The 10,304-nt window shown below is 35.7% G+C and overlaps 1 pseudogene; it reads left to right on the forward strand.

Moving 5' to 3' along the window:
* Positions 1 to 3,955: 3,955 nt before the first annotated feature.
* LOC149414802 (uncharacterized) lies at positions 3,956 to 5,446 on the forward strand (annotated as a pseudogene).
* The last annotated feature ends 4,858 nt before the right edge of the window (positions 5,447 to 10,304 follow it).

A 10,304-nucleotide genomic window follows, 5' to 3' on the forward strand; every position in this document is an offset into this window, starting at 1 on the left:
GGCCTATGACCGGGTCTGGCACCGAGGACTTGTCAACAAATTGCCTTCTTACGGACTTCCCGCATTCCTGTGTACGTGGATTGCTGATTTTTTAAGGGATAGGTCGATTCAGGCAGTTGCTGACGGTTTCACCTCATCCTCACACTCTGTAAATGCTGGCGTCCCACAGGGATCGGTTCTGTCTCCGACTTTGTTTTTGTTGCACATCAATGACCTTTTGACATGTGCACCGATTCATTGTTACGCGTATGACAGTACAGTTCATGATAGCTTTTTGTTTGACAAGCCCCCAAAGGGCACACAAACTCCAACGGCTCGGAGGGCTTTGAAGCAGAGAATGGACGGTTATCTCGAGAGTATTTCCTCCTGGGGTAAAAATAATCTCGTCGAATTTAATGTTTCAAAGACCCAATCCTGTCTGATTACGTCTAGAAGGGATCTAAATGATAACCTAGTCTCCTTCAACGGAAGCAATCTTCCGAATAGGCCTTCCATTGATATGCTTGGTCTAACTATAAGTGACCAGCTCAGGTATGGGGGCTCCATCGAAGCCAGAGTAAAGCTGGCCTCTTAGAAGCTGGGCGTACTGTACAGGGCCCGCAGATACTTTAATAGTACACAACTGCTGACCTTGTACAAATCGCAAGTGCGCCCTACTGTCGAATTTGGCAGCCATCTCTGGTCCGGAGCCCCTAAATACCTGAAAAAAACCCTTGACTCTGTGCCAAAACGGGCGGTCCGTTTGATAGATTCCCCAATCTTAACAAACGGACTGCAATCTTTAGAGCACAGGCGTCAGGTAGGTATGCTGTCCTTGTTCTATCGGTATTACAATGGAAGATGCTCTGAGGAACTAGCGTCATTGATCCCTTCGGCACCGGTGCGTAGTCGGGATACACGCCAAACGCGCGCCCAACATTTGTACACGGTTGACATTTGTCACATGAGAACGGGTCGTTTCTACGATTCGTTCTTAAGTTCAACAGCTCAGCTGTGGAACGAACTGCCAGCCTCTGTGTTTCCTCCCTCCTACAACATGGGACTCTTCAAGACCCATGTTCACTCCTTCCTCTCCACAAAAAGACCCTCCACAGAGCATCCCCAAAGATGACATAGGCCCTGAGGGAAATTATTTTCTTCAGGGCCTCCTGTGTGGAGTTAATATAAAAAAAAGACGGCATAGAGTTTATTTCACAATGGCAAATTCAATATTTACCTCCCCGAAAATCGATCAATATTCGTGTAAAAAATAAACAACGCGAAAATGCATATTTTGTTTTATTTTGTAAAGTTCTGGTACATATTAAATCGATAAAATTTTCTTCGATAATCGAATAAAAAAATGAATTTCCCACATTACACAATAGAAAAATATCCCACATTATACAATAAATAAAATATATGGTGTGGAAATGGGATATTTTGCACTAGACAGTTTTTTTTTAGGCCTGAGACTTTATTTTTTTCTAGGCTTATAAAAGGTCTTATCAAAAAATTATCGTTTGCTGACAAGCCCAAAATGTGTTGTACTTGCAGTATTTAATTAAAGCATCTGTAGTATTTCTAAGCAATCAAATTTTCAAACCAAAAACATCTGATTTTGAATTACTTGGTATTGGATCGCCTTAAGGCGAAATAGGTAGACTTGACCTGAAATTTGGCATTTTTGAGGCCACTTTTAGACGTATGGACACTTTTCTAGAAAAAAACACAAATTGATTTCGAAAGATCGTTATTTTATCTTGTAAAGTAAGATGTAAAATTTTGAAAAATAATATTATTTTCATATCATAATAAAGTGTTACCGTTGGACGATGCGCAGATTTGTTGCATTTTCAAAGGTGAAGTTGTATTATACAGCACATATTTCAAATCATTGAATAATAATGTATAAACAATCAATAAATTATCTATCATATGTATGTATAAGAATTTTGTTTTTATTTCAAATAAAATTACTAATAAATAAATCCGAGCACGCGTTTTGTGACGAAAATCCCTCAATTGGACTATTTATTTATGGTCTTACAAATTGGTATAGTTCAGATTTTTTTAGAAAAATAATTTACCAAGACATAATTGAAACATTAGAAATAATTTATGACCAAAAAATATATTCTTAAAGTATATAATAGTAATTAATTTCGATTCGCGTTTGTTGTTTGTGTCTTGCCCCGGCGCAAGCCGAAATTTTATCATTTCCCGCTGCGACAGGGCGGCGAGCAGACGTCTATTCCACGCCAGTCTACTTGATAACATTTTAAAGAAATTCCTCGCTTAAAAATGAGGAGGAAAATACCCTCGAAAAAAAGTTTTATTAGATAGCACAAATTACGACATCAAAAACGTACGTGGGAGATATATTTTCAGAAAAAACAAAGGTTACTGATATTTAATTATCCGTGTACATTGTTCGTACTTATATGCTACAGGGTCGTTCGAAAGAATCAGTCAGAATAAGCACATATTTTTATAACATTTGGCGATAATTTTGTGTTGTTTAATTTCCAGGGAAAAGAATCAACTATGGACAGGAGTTTATGTCTGTTATCGTTTTTTCATGTATAAATGTTAAAACTTATGCCAAAGTACGTAAAACTGTTTGTGATTGGTAGTCAAAAAGTGACACGAACCAAATGAATTTCGATTCGTGATGTGCGATTCAAATCATTTTTTTGTTCATAATTTCTATTTTATTGTCCAATTCACTATTACATTGGTATAATTCAACATATTTAATGTTTTTTGTGTTACTTTTTGTCAGTTTCATAATGTCATATTGTGAATTGAGCTTCTTGTTTTAGGAAGAAAAAACAAGGTTATTTTTGACATACAAACCTATGATTTTTACTCGTGAATTTAATAACATTTCGAAAATTAGACGAGTCAGGTCGCTCCGTTAATCATGAAAACAAATACATGAAAGCGATACAATATTATGCAATCGCATAACTACATATGTAGGTAGGTACCGTAGAAAATAGTTGGAAATAAAACCTAGTTTTAATATATAAACTACTTCAGTTGTAAGGAATAAACCCTCTTTTCAATGTCATACATATCAAATCAAGTAATACTTTGAAGATAAGTATTAGAAATAAAACTTACCGGTAATACCTTTCGGACAAACGAATAAATAAGTAAAACAAAAGATTTTTACTCACCTTTGGAAAACTCGTGTAAAATATTTAAAAAAAAACAAATTAAACAAATATTTGAAATTTTTTTAAATGTATATTTATATACCTACATATTTTATATCTACCATGTCAACAAACTGCATTTGTATTTATTTATGTTTACGCACTCCGACGTATAATTTACAAATATGTATGTAACTACTTATAAGGAAGAAAGCTACAACCAAGAATTTAACAACAATAATTGTTATTTCATCGGAACCATGCTGTAGTTTTCACTGCCGCGCGAGTGTACGGCTCGCAGCGGAATGAATTCGGTATTTCTGTCTCGGTCTAAAAAAACGTCCGATCGCGAGATCGTCTTTTAACGAAATTTGAATTCTCGTCCGCTGGTTAAATCGCCTTAATATTTCCGATTGTGTACGTTCATTGCTTTGCGACATGATGAAGGCAAATTTGACGTTGTATTTTAACAATTTCTTTACTGTACAACTACCGCCCTCTAGCGACAAAAAATGAAGACATTTTGACAGTTTGAGAAAATTCGCTGGCATATAACAAGCGTTTAATGTCAGTTTAAAGTTGATTCGCCAATATTGACTTGTTTTTTATTTTTATATTTAAGTATTGATCAATTGAACACGGATATGTACGTAATAATATTTCAATTTTATTACTACACCACTGCATAGGTACTACTTGTAAGTTATCAGATAAAAATTATCTTTTTTTATTGTTTTCAACACTGCCTACCAACAAAGGCGAATTATGCGCGATGTTCATATCGGTGTTCTGTCAAAATGATGTGTCATCAGATGGTCATCAGGTGAGTGGTTCATTTGTGGTCATTAGGTTTGCCAGATGTCCGGTTTTGGACCGGACAGTATGGTTTTTTGAACGGCTGTCCGGTCTAGAAAACTTTGGAAAATCGGACATAACCGGACCGGAATAGAATGTCCGGTTTTTTTGAAAATACGCGACACATATACCTCACTTACGAGTTAATTTACAGAGCAAAAGCCGTGAGCGATTCTGGCGGGTGGTAGCAAGACTTGCACAAATCAGTTGAAAATGGTACAATATGTGGGCAGTGTTCCCGTCTCCAATGCCTTCGTAGAAAGAGTTTTTAGTGTAAAGGGTAATGTATGGACTGAAGAAAGAAATCTACTAGGCATGAATACCGTAAAATGTGAATTATGTTTTCTTAATTTTAAATGTCAGTTGTCAATTTAAAGATACAATTTCAGGCAATAAACGATTATTTAAAGAAGTAGCATCTAGTTGCAAAAGGTGATTTTATGCTTACCAATAGCAATAATTAATATAAGTTTAGTGTTTACTAAGTGTTTCATTGTGTTTACCCTCAGAAATTTTCTCTGTTTGTTTTGGCTAAAATCAAAAGAGTATATGATTATCAAAGGACTCTTTGATTTTCGACAAATTGTACCAAAAAAAAATAAAGCGGGGACCCCTTGATAAAAATGTACGGTTTTTTTATCTCGACCATCTGGCAACCCTATGTGTCATGGGTGTGTCGTATGACAAATTTTCTCGTAAATTACTATTTACCTAAATAATATTAAATGTCAAGTTGTTGTTTATTGTCATTAAGTTGAATCAAATGTGACTTGAATTGAATCAGTGACCATGACGGAATTAGTAAAACTAGTTTTAGTGGGGGATGGTGCAGTGGGAAAAACATCTCTACTGATTGCGTATCTGCACAAAACTTTCAGCAATACGTATGGCCCCGTCTGCGAGTTCGAAGAATTCACCACTGTAATCAAAGTGAAGGATACGGAGCACGGGTTACAACTTTGTGACACGCCTGGACAAGACGATTACTTTAGGTTGCGCCCGGTTGGGTACCATAAAACAAACGTCTTTCTCGTATGCTACTCCGTTGTGAAGCCCGACTCTTTCATCAACGCTAATGCTACCTGGTTGCCAGAACTAGTGCATCATTGTCCCAGAGTCCCTTTCATCTTGGTGGGCACACAGATGGACCTAAGAGACGATAAACAACACCAGGTGCAAGGGAATACCATGTCACACGAGGAAGGGGAGAAACTGGCTAGGAAGATGGGAGCCATCATGTACATCGAGTGCTCAGCCAAAACTCAGCATAACGTGAAGGAATTATTTGAGGAAGCGGTTATTGTGGCTTTGAATGGACTTCAAAAAGTTGATAAGAAGAAGCAATGTGTACTCCTTTAAGATTTCATGAGTGCAGAATCATAATATGATATTTGTTTAACCTTGTATTAATATTGTAATTATCAAAAATAAATAAAGTGAAATGTATATCCGCTGTTCAAATAAATGATTCAAATAAAATTTGTAACCTTTGTCATAGGCCTTTGGTCATTTGTGCAATCCCTTTATTAAAAATTAAAATACGATGTTAATTAACAATTTTTTTCAAAAATGATTGACTTTGTTGCATTATTACAATAATTATTATTTAAAAAAAATTGAAATGCATTTAACCAAAAAAAAACAAAAAAATGGCTGTAGAATAGAGGTGAGGCTTATTTGTCGCACCCAGTAAAAGTATCGGGTATTTCCATGCGATACTTTGTACTTGTGACCGATCTCCAAAATACCTGGTTCGAAAATACTCATAAGTAATTTGGAACCAGATATTATGTTTTATAGAAATTCTCTAACAACCCCCCCCCCCCTGTATTCTGAATCAATCCTCAGGTCGGTATTAAATACTTTTGAGTATTTTGTCACAGGTATTTTTACCAGGTATTTCTCTGTACCTGTACTCATTGTACCCAGTAACGAAAAGTACTCATAGGGACCCACCTCTACTGTAGAAGTGGTAATAAAAAAATAATAATTTGTAAAAGTATTGAACGACTAAAACTAACTAATTGTCTTGCCGTTGCGCTACAGGGGTAGGCAGAGAAAATAGACGGCTACACAATTCTGTCGTGGTACACACTCTTTGCTTCGTACACATTCATTTGTTGTCTCATACATACATACTCTTGTATTTTATTCACTTGATCATGCAGTGTCTTTCTCGCGTGTCCAGTTTTGAAAATTTATGTTGATTTGTTTGATCAGCCATTGATTAAGACATCTAGCCCAGAGTGGCAGATACTGTCAGTATTGCCCTGGTGAAAGAAAACAGAAAAGTTGCTAGAAATTAATTTATCCTTGTTTGGTGATAAATAAGAGTCATAAAAAAATAATCAATTACTGAGATCAATTATGGAGGCGGTTTCTTTAAAAAGTTTATGGAGTTTAGTTTAACAAGTTTATGGAGGTAACGTAAAAAAAAATCAAAATCAGCAGGTGTGTCAAATGTGACAGTTGATTTGTGACGATGACAAATGTGACGGGTGGTCAAAAAACTGACCATTAATTCGTCGTTTGAACGAGGCTTAAAATACTTTTAACTTGTTTTATTATTTGTTTCTCAATTTCACTTAAAAAATATATTATTATGTGTACTCAAAAAATGCATGACATAGCGATAGAAGTGATAATGTTTATTTTGTTTATAGGGGGAGGAGGGCTAATACTGTGCATTCTGTTTCATGTTAAATAAGGAATTTTTGACTCTTGAATATTTTCATATAATTACTATCAAATACGAGGGGTTAACCAAAAGAAAGTCTGAAAGTAGTTGATTTGAAAAAGGAGTAGGAGTGGGATCCGCCTCCCGCAAAGGACTCGGGTTCAAGAACTCATACCTGCTGAACCTACACACTGCTAGTCAGTATGCCAAGCACTGCGCTGGAGAAGTCATCCTTTCGGCTAGTATGAATTTTTTGATGACAGTTGTTATGTGTGCTCGTCGTTTTTGCCTCAAAACTCCAATTTGAGAACCTCAAATGTTTGAAATGTAGAACAAACTCTGAATGGACGACTCCTCTCACATCGAAAAAACAAATCAAAATTGTCTTGATGTTTGATATCACTTGATGAGCTTTTTAGGGCATGATTTGAAGTCTTACATTGAATTGATTGTTGCTTTGTTTCAGGGTCCATTTCCATAGCACCATGATTTGTTACCATGTGATGACCCGTGATGAAAAAATTCACACCAGCCGAAAGGAAGACTTCTCCAGTACAGCGCTTGCAATCTTGGCATACTGACTGGGAAAAGATAGTACACGATCCTACTGGCAGAACCAGGTACTAAAAAAACTAAGCCCCCCAAAACATCAGTTAATTTCATTTGGGTACCCCCCGTAATTGACTATTGTATTTAAATAAAAGATTAAATGTTCTAATATATTTATTTCAGTAATGCAATAGAATTTATTCTTTCAAAATTCATAAAGTTGTTATGTTAAACAAATTTAAATTTAATAAATTTGGATTAGTTATTTATAATTTATATTTATTTAAGTTTTTAAACCAGCATGACTGGGAGGATAGTGTAATCCCATATAATATGGCAATATTAAATAATAATATTTACAACTGTTACATTAAAGAGAAAAATAAGAACGGAAATAGGTAATTAAACATAGACTAAATACAACTAGACAAGCCGTAATCATTGAAAAATAACCTCAACACAATTTTGGTTTGGTTTTCGTGCACATTTATGAACGCATTGTGTCGCAATGCAAAATGGGCACTGTGCATTGCGTTTTACCTTTTGTTGGTCTAAAATCAAAATGAGTGCTAAAAATATTTGAAATCCATGGGGGGGGGGGATTGTTAGAGAATTTCTATAAAAAATAATTCCCCACAAAAAAAATTCAAAATGAGTGCTAAAAATATTTGAAATCCATGTTACGGAACTTCGCTGAGAAAAAATTCCGCGCACGCAAAAACATCATTTGTGATTCCCCACAACAATTTTTCGAATTCCATGGGAGGGGGGGGGGGGGGGTGGCTACAAGATTCGATTTCGGACGCAAAAAATATTATATCAAAAACCGGTGTATTTTTGTTTAAAAAGTTCAGCAGGTTAGATTTTTTCGTCGCTGATTCTCGTTGTGAGTAGCCTAAATAGCGATAAATCGCCTTCGTTGGCAACACTGGTGAGGTGGGGTTTGGCGGGTTTTTTGAAAATGGTTAACGCGGGCTACTTATAATTCGTTCGCGGGCCACATTGTGGCCCGCGGGCCTGGAGTTGGGCAGCCTTGGTCTAGAACAATGATACTCAACCTTTTTCTTCTGCGGGCCACATTCATATGTTTGTAAAGCTACGTGGGTCGCAACACTATACTGGTATGACAAAAAAATATCATGAAACCCACCACCCCCGTTTTTTTTGGAAAACCATTTGAGTAACCGTCAGTGTTGCCAACGGATCTTGGCCTAATATCGCCGTTTTTCAAACATTAAGTAGCCTAATGTAGCCGAATTTCAGTTGCAGTAATTCTAATGAACTCACATAAATTCTGCCCACATATTCTACGTGAATTTGATTCCCCCTTTTATTATTCGAAATCCATGGGGAGGGGGGTAGCTACGGAATTCCATTTCGAAAAATTCCTCACATTTTTCCGGTCGCAAAAAATATTATATCAAATACCGGTGTATTTTTTCAAGAGGTGTTTGTTATGTTTAGTAGCCTAAATGGCGATAAATCGCCTTCGTTGGTAACCATTTAACTTTTCAGCTGTCAAAAATTTATGTGTTGCCACGAGCAAAATTATTTGAGCGCATATTTGTCTCTCAAATCTTTGTTTTTTAGAGATAGATCTAGCTCGTGCAGTAGCAACACTCTTATACCAGATCTGATGTTGACACGACAACGACTATCCTCTTCGGGTTTCAATGTCAAAGTCGCAATTAATCTCAAATTAACGTGATATAGAATGCCAGATTTTGTAAATCATGTTCCTGATATTAAATGTATTGAGGGCCGCACAAAATAGCTTGGCGGGCCGCATGCGACCCGTGGGCCGCAGGTTGAGTATGACTGGTCTAGTGTTAAGCTATTTTGCTTGTCAGCTATGCTAGGCAAGTTCATTTTTTCAATCACAAAAATAACCCAGTTCCAAATATTTTAGATTGTACCTATCGCGGACTTTATTTTAGGAAATGTAATCAGCTATCTGAATACAAAAAATATAAATACCTTACCGATAGATTGAAGGCAGCGCATTAACAAATATCAGAAATTAATAATAATTTTTGACCGGTCGGTGGCCGACTTGACATCGCGCTTCGGTCCCACCCAGGCGTAGCGTGTTCAATTCCTCGGCTGGCTAAGTCCTCCATCACAATACAAGCAACATTTTCCGCTTTCTGTGGTGGTAGTAGGAGATTTTCAAATATTGTAAGGTTATTCGTAACCCGGGAATGTTTGTCTTTCTTTTTAAAAAAGTTTTAATAAAAAAAAATTTAAAAAAATAGAATTTCACTAACGACAAGTAAATTTTCTGACGTCATCTTTCAAACTAGTCACAATCATGACGTCATGCAGTGCGTTATACGCTTTTAACGATTACATATAAACAATACTACATGGCACGAGCATGGCACATGATAATTATTGATGTGTTGGTTAAAATCACACGTTTTACTTGATACGCGCAAAAAACTTATAGAAGTATGGGTTATTTTTTAGTCTTGTCTCTAATTCAGGGTTGTATTAAGTCCAAAATTATTTGCGTGTTAAATTATTGGAAAAAATCGAGTCGTTGAGTTTATTTTGTGTTTACTATTTTAATGACATTTTTCTTTTAATTGAAAAAATATATATTACAAAGTATTTATATATACATATTATATATTACACTTACCTTTTTTATTATAACTATTGCTGTAGAGGTGATGAAGGTGGTGGAAGATATGTTACACGAAAAGGAACGTTCATGTAGGCTTAAAATGTTAGGTACAGGAATAAATATTTTCTAAATACATTCCGATAATTATTCTTAAAATGTCTTATTTTCGCTTAGGTTTCCCCACAAACCGAGAAAAAATTGAGAAATGGATACAAGCAATCCGGATTCAATTTTGTGAAAATAACTGGGTAATATTTATTACTAGCTTTTTGCCCGTTGCAGGCAACTAATGGGTAAAAATTATTCGAGTAAGTGGATGTAAAAAATAAAAAATAATATTTTTTTGGTGTTGAATGTGGATGAAGCAAAGAGTGTGTTTCGACAATTTTGCTTTTTGCCCGAAACTAATGGGTAAATATTTGGTGCGTGTTGTAATGTTTGAATGTGAATA

This window comes from Hesperophylax consimilis, chromosome 19, assembly GCF_061612785.1.
Source record: "Hesperophylax consimilis isolate HC1 chromosome 19, BYU_Hcon_1.0, whole genome shotgun sequence".
In the NCBI taxonomy this organism is placed as follows: domain Eukaryota; kingdom Metazoa; phylum Arthropoda; class Insecta; order Trichoptera; family Limnephilidae; genus Hesperophylax; species Hesperophylax consimilis.